The sequence below is a fragment of the Papaver somniferum genome, chromosome 11 (genome assembly GCF_003573695.1).
Source record: "Papaver somniferum cultivar HN1 chromosome 11, ASM357369v1, whole genome shotgun sequence".
Taxonomy (NCBI): Eukaryota; Viridiplantae; Streptophyta; class Magnoliopsida; order Ranunculales; family Papaveraceae; genus Papaver; species Papaver somniferum.
The window spans coordinates 20,063,652-20,074,063 of record NC_039368.1 but is presented as its reverse complement, the minus strand read 5'-3'; the positions used below and the strand labels follow the sequence as shown (position 1 = coordinate 20,074,063).

Below are 10,412 nucleotides of genomic sequence, written 5' to 3'. Positions count from 1 at the left end.
TTAGCGACAAACCTAGTAGTTCTTCTTGGGAAGGTGGGGAGATCGAAGACTCTTCTTTTGAGAGCCTTGTCTTTGGAAATTTCATCTTTGAAAACTTGACAATTAGTGAAGAAAGTACTCATAGTCCTTTGGTAGTGCCAGAAATGGCAACTTTGAAAGATTTATTAAAACCAACTAGGACCTCTCATCCATCTTGTATCAAGTTAGCTGAAACCGAGGCAAATTATGAACTCAAACCTGGGACTTTACGGATGCTCCGAATCTTTTTAGGAAAAGAGAATGAGAACCCCTATTTTCATGTTAGGGAATTTGAGGAAGTTTGTAGTACTCTGAAAATTAAAAACCTTAGTGATGATGCGTTGAAACTTAGGTTATTCCCCTTTTCCTTAAAAGATAAAGCCAAATCTTGGCTGTATAGTTTGGATTCTGAGTCAATTGAAACCTATGACCAACTTACATCTGCCTTTATACAGAAGTTTTTCCCAAGGCACAAAACATCGTCTATTAGGACACAAATATGTACTTTTGCTCAACAAGAGGGAGAATCTTTGTATAGGTATTTAGAAAGGTTCAATGACTTAATATCTCAATGTCCTCATCATGGTTTAGGTTAGTTCAGATCCTCTACAAGGGTTTAGATTATTCAACAACAACCATGGTTGAGTCCTTATGCACAGGTGGGTTTGAGAATAAAACTGTTGATGAGGCGATGACATTTTTGAATGAAATCGCCGATAAGACCCAACAATGGGAAAATAGTAGGGAACCCCAGAAAACAATTCTTCTAAGTAGAGGAAATGTCAATAGGGTAGAAGGATCTTATGAGTCAGATGCTAAAATAGCATCCATAGCCAAAAGGTTAGAAGCCTTAGAATTAGGTCATTCTAGTGGTAATAGTGGTAGAATAGAGCCTTTTTGGGAAGGCCATACTGTTGAGGAGAAGCCAATGCTCTTTATAACAACACTAGATTCGATAACCGTCAGAAGTTTGACCCATATTCAGAAACCTATAACCCTGGCTGGAGAAACCATCCAACCTTTCTTGGTCTAAGGGCCAGAATCAAGGTCAGTCTAGTAACTCTCAGGTTCCCCCAGGTTTTGGCTATACTAAAATCCTTCAGCTCCGGCACAGTTTCAGAACCCTTCAGATAAGAAGATTATGAGTTTAGAAGAGTCTCTTGCTTTGTTAACTCGTAACACTGTGCAGTTTCAGCAATCTGTTGCTCAAGGTTTAGAAGAAAATAAGAGAATAGGTCAGGCTAACTCTCAGGCTATTTCCGAGTTGAAAACCCAGGTTAGTCAGATAAATGAGTCTTTAAGAGAAAGAGGTAAGTTTCCTAGTCAACTCAACCCAACCCTAGAGGAATTAATGAAATAGGTGAAAGACCATCCGATCATGTAAATGCTATTAAAACCTTAGGAGTGGTAGAGTGATAGACAACAAGGTTTCCATGCCTGATAGTGAACATGCTGTAGTTCACCCTTCTGAACCAGAAACTGAGGAGACTGATAGAGTCTCTAAAGAGACCAATGAGGGTCATATTGAGCCCGACTTTGTTCCTAGAGCCCCATTCCCACAGCTCTAGTTCCAACTAAGAGGGAGTCCAATTTAATGATATATTGGAGGTTTTTAAGCAGGTACTATCAACCTCCTATAGATGCGATTAAGCAGATTCCCTTATGCCAAGTTTCTTAAGGATATGTGTACGCGAAAGCGAAAACTTAGTGTCCAGAAGAAAGCCTTTCTAGCTAGTCAGTGAGTTCCATTATTCAGAATACCACTACTCCTAAGTATAAAGACCCAGGGTCCCCTACCATTTCTTGCACAATAGGTAAATACCGTGTTGAGAAATTTGCTTGACTTAGGAGCCAGTGTGAACTTACTTCCATACCATGTGTACCTTAAGCTAGGACTTGGTGAGATGAAACCTACCCAGATAACTTCAGTTAGCTGATAGGTCCGTTAAAATTCCTCGTGGTGTATCGAGGATGTTCTTATAGAGGTCGACAAGTTTATTATCCAGTGGATTTTGTTATCCTAGATACCCAACCTGTCCCGACCCAGAGAACCAATACCAGTGATTTTAGGTCGCCCATTTTTAGCTACATCCAATGCGATCATTAACTGTCGAAATGGTATTATGAATTTGTCTTTTGGTAATATGACTATTGAGCTGAACATTTTTAATATTAGTAAGCTACCCTCTGAACTAGATGACTCGAACATAGAAGAGGTGAACATGATAGGAACATTAGTCGAGGAGTCATTACCAAACACTTTGTTAGAAGATCCATTAGAGAAATGCCTAGCTCACTTTGGGATTGATTTTGATGATGATAATGTGATTAATGAGGTGAATGCTTTGTTAGACAACCCCTTTGTTAGACACTAATAATGGATGGAAACCTAAGTCGAACCACTACCAGTTCTAAGTCTACCCTAGTTCCTTCGTTAGAAGAGCCTCCTAAGTTGGACCTAAAACCATTGCCAGATACCCTGAAATATGTGTTTTTAGGCCGTCTGAGACTTTACCTGTGATTGTAGCATCCGACTTGGATAGTGATCAGGAAAGTAGGCTAGTAACCGTCCTTCAAAACAACAAGGAAGCTTTAGGGTGGACCATAGCACATTAAGGGTATAAGTCCCACTGTTTGTATGCATCAGATCTATTTAGAGAGTGACACCAAACCTTCTAGGGAGATGCAACGTCGACTGAACCCTAATATGAAAGAAGTAGTTCGAACGAGGTTCTTAAGTGTTAGATGCAGGCATTATCTACCCCATTTCAGACAGTAAGTGGGTCAGCCCCGTTCAGGTTGTTCCCAAGAAATCGGTATTACTGTAGTAGAATGATAACAATGAGTTAATCCCAACCCGGTGACCACGGGTTGGCGTGTCTGTATTGACTATAGGAAATTGAACAAGGTCACTAGGAAGGACCACTTTCCCCTTCCCTTCATCGACCAATGCTAGAGAGATTAGCTGGACGTAGCCATTATTGCTTTTTAGATGGATACTGCGGTTATAATCAGGTTGTCATAGCCCCAGAAGACCAGAGAAAACCACTTTTACCTGTCCCTTTGGTACCTTTGCGTATAGACGCATGCCTTTCGGGCTATGTAATGCCCCTGCGACTTTCAGCGTTGCTGAGCATATTTTCTGACATGGTAGAACGGTTCTTAGAGGTCTTTATGGATGATTTTTCAGTGTTTGGTTCGTTTTGATGAGTGCTTGCATCATTCATTAGTGGTAAGGAAAAAATTTAGTGCTTAATTGGGAGAAATGTCACTTCATGGTTCGTTCAGGAATTGTTTTAGGGCATATCGTATCTTCGAAGGGTATAAGGTAGATAGAGCCAAAGTTGACCTTATTAAACTTTACAGGTCCCAAAAACCGTAAGAGATATTAGGTCATTCTTAGGGCATGCAGGTTTTTATCGTCGATTCATTAAGGATTTTAGCTTGATTTCTAGACCTCTTTGCAATTTGCTTGTTAAGTTTGTCTTTGATGATGCTTGTTTAGAGGCTTTTGAGAAGCTTAAGAATTTACTCACTACCGCCCCCATAGTCCAGGCACCCAACTGGAACCTACCCTTTGAGATCATGTGTGATGCTTCAGATTATGCTATTGGTGTTGTGCTAGGTCAGCGAGAAAACAAATTACTTCATGTGATTTACTATGCTAGCAAAACTCTGAATGATGCCCAGTTGAACTATACCACTACCGAGAAGGAACTGTTAGCCATTATGTTTGCCTTAGATAAGTTTAGACCCTATATCTTAGGTTCTAAGATCGTAATATATACTGATCATGCTACTTTGAAATATCTTCTATCTAAAAAGGATACGAAACCTAGATTGATTATGTGGATCCTTTTGTTGCAATAGTTTTCTCCAGACATTAGAGACAAAAAGGGTGCCGAAAATGTAGTAGCAGACCACTTGTCTAGGCTAGTTGTTGAATCCCCTGATGATTCCCTTTCTATAAGGGATGGCTTTCCTGATGAACAATTGTTCTTTGTTACCCAATTACCTTGGTATGCGAATATAGTGAACTATCTTGTTACTGGTAGAATGCCCCAACATTGGGGTAAACAAGATCGTTCTAGGTTTTTAGCCGAGGTGAAGCACTTCTTTTGGTATGATCCTTATTTGTTTAAGTATTGTCCAGACCAGATTATTAGGAGATGTATACCTGAGAGTGACCAGTACAGTATTATTTCCTTTTGTCATGATCATGCTTGTGGGGGTCACTTTAGTGCTAAGAAGACTGCTGCTAAGATACTGCAGTGTGGATTCTATTGGCTTTCGTTGTTTAAAGACTCCCATAGTCACTGTGTTACTTGTGAGCGTTGCCAGAAATTAGGAACCATTTCCCGTAGGAACATGATGCCCTTGAACCCGATTCTAATTGTTGAAGTCTTTGATGTGTGGGGTATTGACTTTATGGGTCCGTTTACTAATTCTTTTGGTAACATATACATCCTTGTCGCTGTAGACTATGTCTCTAAGTGGATTGAGGCGGTTGCGTGTAAAACCAATGACCATAGGGTTGTGGTTGAGTTCTTTAAAGATAATATACTTACACGTTTTGGCACACCGCGTGCTATAATTAGTGATGGAGGGTCGCACTTTTGTAATGGACCTTTTAGGCTTTTGATGAAGAAATATGGCATTACACATAAGGTATCTACCCCGTATCATCCACAGACTAGTGGTCAAGTAGAGGTTTCCAATAGGGAGATAAAATGTATATTATAGAAAACAGTTAATCCTAATCGGAAAGACTGGTCGTCTAGGATTACTGATGCCTTATGGGCTTACCGTACTGCGTTTAAGACCCCCATTGGAATGTCACCTTATCGACTTGTGTATGGCAAGGCATGTCACTTACCTGTTGAGTTAGAACATAGAGCATATTGGGATGTTAAGCAGCTAAATTTTTCACTCGACAAGGCAGGAGCCCAAAGGAAACTCCAGCTCAATGAGTTGGAAGAGATTAGTAGAGATACATACGATAGTGCTAAGGAGTATAAGAAAAAAATGAAACTTGTGCATGATAAGAATATTTTAAAAAAGTCATTTTCTTCAGGTCAAAAATTTCTTCTGTATGATACCCGTTTGCATCTTTTATCTGGGAAGTTACGTTCTCGGTGGACGGGTCCTTTTATTGTTTGCACTGTCTTTCCTCATGGAGCCATTGAGATCGAGACACCGGATGGTAATAGTTCTTCGAAGGATAACGGTCAGAGATTGAAACCCTTTTTAGAGCCCTTTGCTACAGGTGATGTTGAGGAGGTCCCTCTGGAGGACCTTGTTTACCCTTGATTGACCATCGAGGCGATTGTATGTTGTATATTAGTTTTTGATTTCTCTCTTCACCCATGTACTATCTTTCCGACTTTTCTCTTTACTGATTCCTCATGTTACTTTACTTTTTCGTATTGTTCTTTCATTAGAAACATGGAGGACAATGTTAGATTTAAGTTTGGGGGTGGGGAACAAACTTTTTGTTAGATTTTAGTTGCAATAAATAAACTCCAGAGCCTAGAAATTTATGCTTATTAAGGTTGGCACTAACCAATCTAAGTGGATGGGAACATCTTGGTTGGTGGAGTTGAGGAATCAATCTGATTAGATGGAAACATCTAAAGAGTCTATTCATAAAAGCACAGAGCTCAGGTGTTAGAATAAAAAAAAACATGGTAGTTTCGCCATATCTCGTTGAATCCTAATCCCTTCTGTTTTTATTTATTAAGTGATTTGGTGGGGCACACGATTCAAGTTGTTACCATTGCTAGGTGAAATAGAGTGATTAAGATACAAAATAAATAAATTGAGACCAGACCATCAGACCAACCGGAATAAATTCAATAAAGTCGACCATTGGTCCCCTTGTATATGCCAGTTATGTTGACCTAGAGTTAGGTTTATCGACCACTGGTCCCCTTGTATATGCCATTTGTGTTGACATTAGTCAGACCGGTATCTCAGTCCATTAGGATAGGTTCATCTTGGCAGAGGCTTTCAGACAGATATGGGAAATACCAATCACTTTAAACCATCATTTTTCTCTACATCCATCTTCTTAATATTTCCATGTGATTGGTTGACTCCGGTTATGATGTACAGAAACTATCTGAGTAGATATTTATCACTTATATATGAATTTTAGTATGCTTGAGTGCAAACTCGTGTACAACAATTGGAATTCGCATCAGGGTACTTCCTCCTATAGTCAATGTTTGTATGCCAACCAAGGAGATTCTTTAGTGCCTTCCAAGGTTCTGCGTAGATAGCTAGGTTCTGGAGTAAATTTTTTGTGGGTACACCTCTGGTAAACCCTCCGGAGACAACACTCCGCCGCTAGGGACACCTAGCGGGTAAACGTCTTGCTGCACGTGCTAAGTGTAGTCATTTTATTTTCTAGATTAGTTTTGCTCGAGGACTAGCAAATAATAAGTTTGGTGGTCTTTGATAGACACATTTTTGTGTCTAAGTTGTCCTCAATTTTCTCTATGTTGGTACTCGGTTTTGTACTTATTATGATGTTTTGTGTGTTTGTAGGTATTTTTGGGAAATAAACATTTTTGGAAAATTCGGCTCGAAAAACTGCTAAAGGCACCCCGGAGGACATTTCCTATACGGACCCCAGATTTGGCTAAGGGGCACCCAAGGTTATGCGTATCCCAAATTCATCCTCAGAACCCACGGCTATATATAGCCCAAATTCATCCTTAGCACCCATATTCTTCTTTTGAATTTCATTTTGGCAGGAAAATGAAGAACAAAACTTTGTGATTTTCGATCAAAGTTTGAAGGAGTTCTGGGTAGACTAAAGGGTTGAAATTTGTTGGGTAGTTGTGATATGTCCCAAAAAAACTATCATGAGTGATATGATCGATTAAAATTGGCTAGATTCTCGCGTAGAAGTAAATAGATCAACACTTTCTCGGGAAGAATATTTCACGGGTTTTGGAGAGTTTGAACATGTTCTGATGACTCGATCAACATTCTGGAACGTGTGTTGACCTGTTCAGAGTGTGCTGGCAGAGAATCAACGCGTGAGGAGGTAAAATAGGGAAGAAAATATTCCCGAGAATATTTTGTTCACTGGCGATTTATGAAGAGATTTACGGAGTTAATGCAGAGATTGGATGACCCTGTTGAGTATAAAATAGAAGCTCGGGCACCAGAGAGGGGGACGGAGAGTTTGGGAGAGTTTAGAACACCACAGTGCAAAGAAAAATCGAGTTGCAGAGCTACCATTTCTGCTGCTGCATAGCTGAAGAACACGAAGAACATACCAACCAAGACAGTCGTTTATCAACAATGTTAACGACACAGAGACGTGGGTCTTAGAAGCTACAACAACATTGACAGTTTCCTTTTATCGTTCTCTGTAACAATGTTTTGCAACAATTAAAAACGTTGCAAACACCCGATTTTCATCATTTTCTCACCATTTCATCTTTATAAACATTTTTTGAAGCAATGAACAAATATTTTGAGCGTGTTTACACAATAATGAGCTAAACCCATCCTCTAAGGCGAAGGAGGAAGCTATTTCACCAATGAAAAGTGGTAAGCTCTAATTTATGTAATTATTATATGATTATTTTCCTTGATAAATAAATTGATAAAATGGTTTTTGTTAAAAAATTGTCATTTCAATTGATGGAGCATGCTAGCCTAGGGTTTTGAATGCATGATTATAATTAGAGAATATAAATCACTTTAATATTGGTAAATAGTGGAATCCATAGCCCCAGTCTTCTCCATATTTTTCATATCAATTTTAGTTTGCTATATTTTTAGTCTTAAAATTAAATCTAGAATATTTTGCTTTCACAAGTCTCAACGAACCTATTACTACAACATCATTGAAAAATCCCATCAACCACTACGACCAATACTAAGCACATTGAAAGTGCAAGGAAAGCCCATATTTTGCAACTTCCTAGCGGCCATATTATTCTTCATTTTAGTTTCCGAAAGGAAGACTATATCAGGGTTGATATTTTAAAAAAGAAAATATAGTTCCTTATTAACAGTTCTTTTTCCCCAAACCACGCACATTCTGATACAAATTAACATTTTTAACAAGGAATGAAGCAGCAGTAGTATAAGTATAAATAGATATGAAAGGAGGAGGAGAAGAAGAAACATGATTAGTAGAATCATGCTCTCTACTAGACTGAGGATTGATACCTTTACCATTAGAAGTAGTTCCTTAGATAGAATTTTGAAAAGACGAGGGTACCCAAATATACCTCAAACCAAAACTTTTCCACCTATAAGTCCTTTCTCCGAAAGTGATTGTCTATGGACCGAGTCGAGATAATACAACAAATTGGTTCACACTTCGTGTGATCGTCTATGGATACGAGATCGAGACAATACAATAATGAAGTATGTTTACTTGATAAGAGGATCGGACTTAACCAAACACAATAGGATTGGTATCAAGTAAATAGGAATTACCGTTTGTGTAATTTACTTTTAAATTATAATAACAACAATTATAATTGTGGAAAATAAAAGTAAATGACACAACAATATTTTGTTAGCGAGGAAACCGCAAATGCAGAAAAACCCCGGGACCTAGTCCAGAATTGAATACTCTCAGGATTAAGCCGCTATACAAAATCAAACCAACTTCGTATAGTTGAGGCCAAACAACTAAACCTATAGTTTACCTAGTTTCGTCTGTATTCCCACTCCTCCGACCCGTAGTAAGTCACGTACTTGGAACAATTCCTTTGGTTCGTATTCCAAATAGTAAGGGAACAACAAATATGTTTGGTATAAACTCTTTTCAACCAAGTGATGTGAGTTCGAAAAAAGACTCTTCTGTCTATCTCAATAAACTCCTTTTTTAGGTTCTTAGATCTATCTAACAACAACTACCGAAGTAATTGTTTAAGATTTTGCAATCAATACTTTGAATCATAAAGAATTGTATTGATGCCGATCTACACAACTAATCAATCCAATCTACCACAGGGATAAACCGATTATAGTTGGATCCTCTTTAACCGAAACAAGTATTGTGCACACCAAAGATTATGAACCCAAATCAAAAATCTTCAACATCTTCTTTGTCTTCAAACCTTCTTAGATCTTCAATAAACACCTGCACACAATCAACTTGAATCTCTCGTGATCAATCAAGCACATAACGGAGTCTGTTAACAATGGATTATCACAAGACGTCTTTAAAACTACAAACAGTCTAATGATCCCCGTCGAAACTTCGATCTAGTTTGAGTGAATCTTATATATGAAGAGAAGATTCTCAAGCATAAACAAACTAGGTGGAATCAAAGTTCAACCACCGTTAGTCAATCAAATCAATCGAAAACAAAAGATAAACCGCAATTATCTAGTTTCCCACCAACGGTACTAATAGAGCTTCTCAATCCCAAAGAAGTCTTTAAACCGAGCGGTCGTAAGATATTTCGCCCAATTAGGTTCCCCAAATAGGCGTCTCCACCTGTAACAACACAACTGAGGTAGTTTTGCTGGCTCTGAGGATTAGTTTGGTCGAAATGCAAACTTTGATATTTATAGACCAAGGAAGTTTGTACACCAAGGAATTTCCAAAACCGGAAATATTATCAAGAAATTCAATATATTCCAAATTCGGTTTCCATAATTCTTGGAAATGCTTTGTCCAAATGTTGACCGAAATCTCACTAGAAAATGTCCAACTAGTAAACGCACATTACTAATTTTTATTTTACAAATATAAAATAAAAAACATTAATTAAAAGATTCTCAATTTATTTTTCGATCCAGGATTTTCTTTTAGCTATTAAGGAATATCTTTGAACAATTAAAGATAAGCGTTACTACACATGTTCAAAGTATGTTGACATCTTTAATTTGTAAATCCTCTTTCATACTTACAATCTTGAAACCGATTTGCCACACTCCCAGAAAAGTTTAGAATTGGTTCATCCGATTTTCAAGAACTACGTGATTTATCAAGAACACTCAATCATTAAACATGGGTTTCACAGTTCTACCAAAACAAGTTTCGGTTCTACCTCCCTGTGGGTACCACCTTCAGTTAGAAAGTTAAATATGACAGGCTTCATAGTCGGAATAAATACTTGCAAGACCAACTGGATTCTATTGGTGCAAGAGACTATCTCAACGAAATATGAAAGCTTAAAGAATAAATTGCCGAAGGTCGTGATCGGGAAATTATTCTTCAAGCAAAGCTAGATAACTTGGAGAACATTGAGATGAACTTGTTATTTGATTCGGAATGAGAAGATCTCAAATTTCAATATGAATCATCCAAGAATGATCTAGTTATTGCGCTTGAGAAGGTCAAAAGTTTGGAAGAAGAAAACTCGATCTTAAAAGAGAGTTTGTCTAGATATAACAGCTCAGATAAATTA

General features: G+C 38.1%; 1 pseudogene; it reads right to left on the bottom strand.

Annotated features, from left to right (window-relative positions):
• Nucleotides 1-507: 507 nt before the first annotated feature.
• LOC113325485 lies at nt 508-607 on the bottom strand (annotated as a pseudogene).
• Nucleotides 608-10,412: the final 9,805 nt, after the last annotated feature.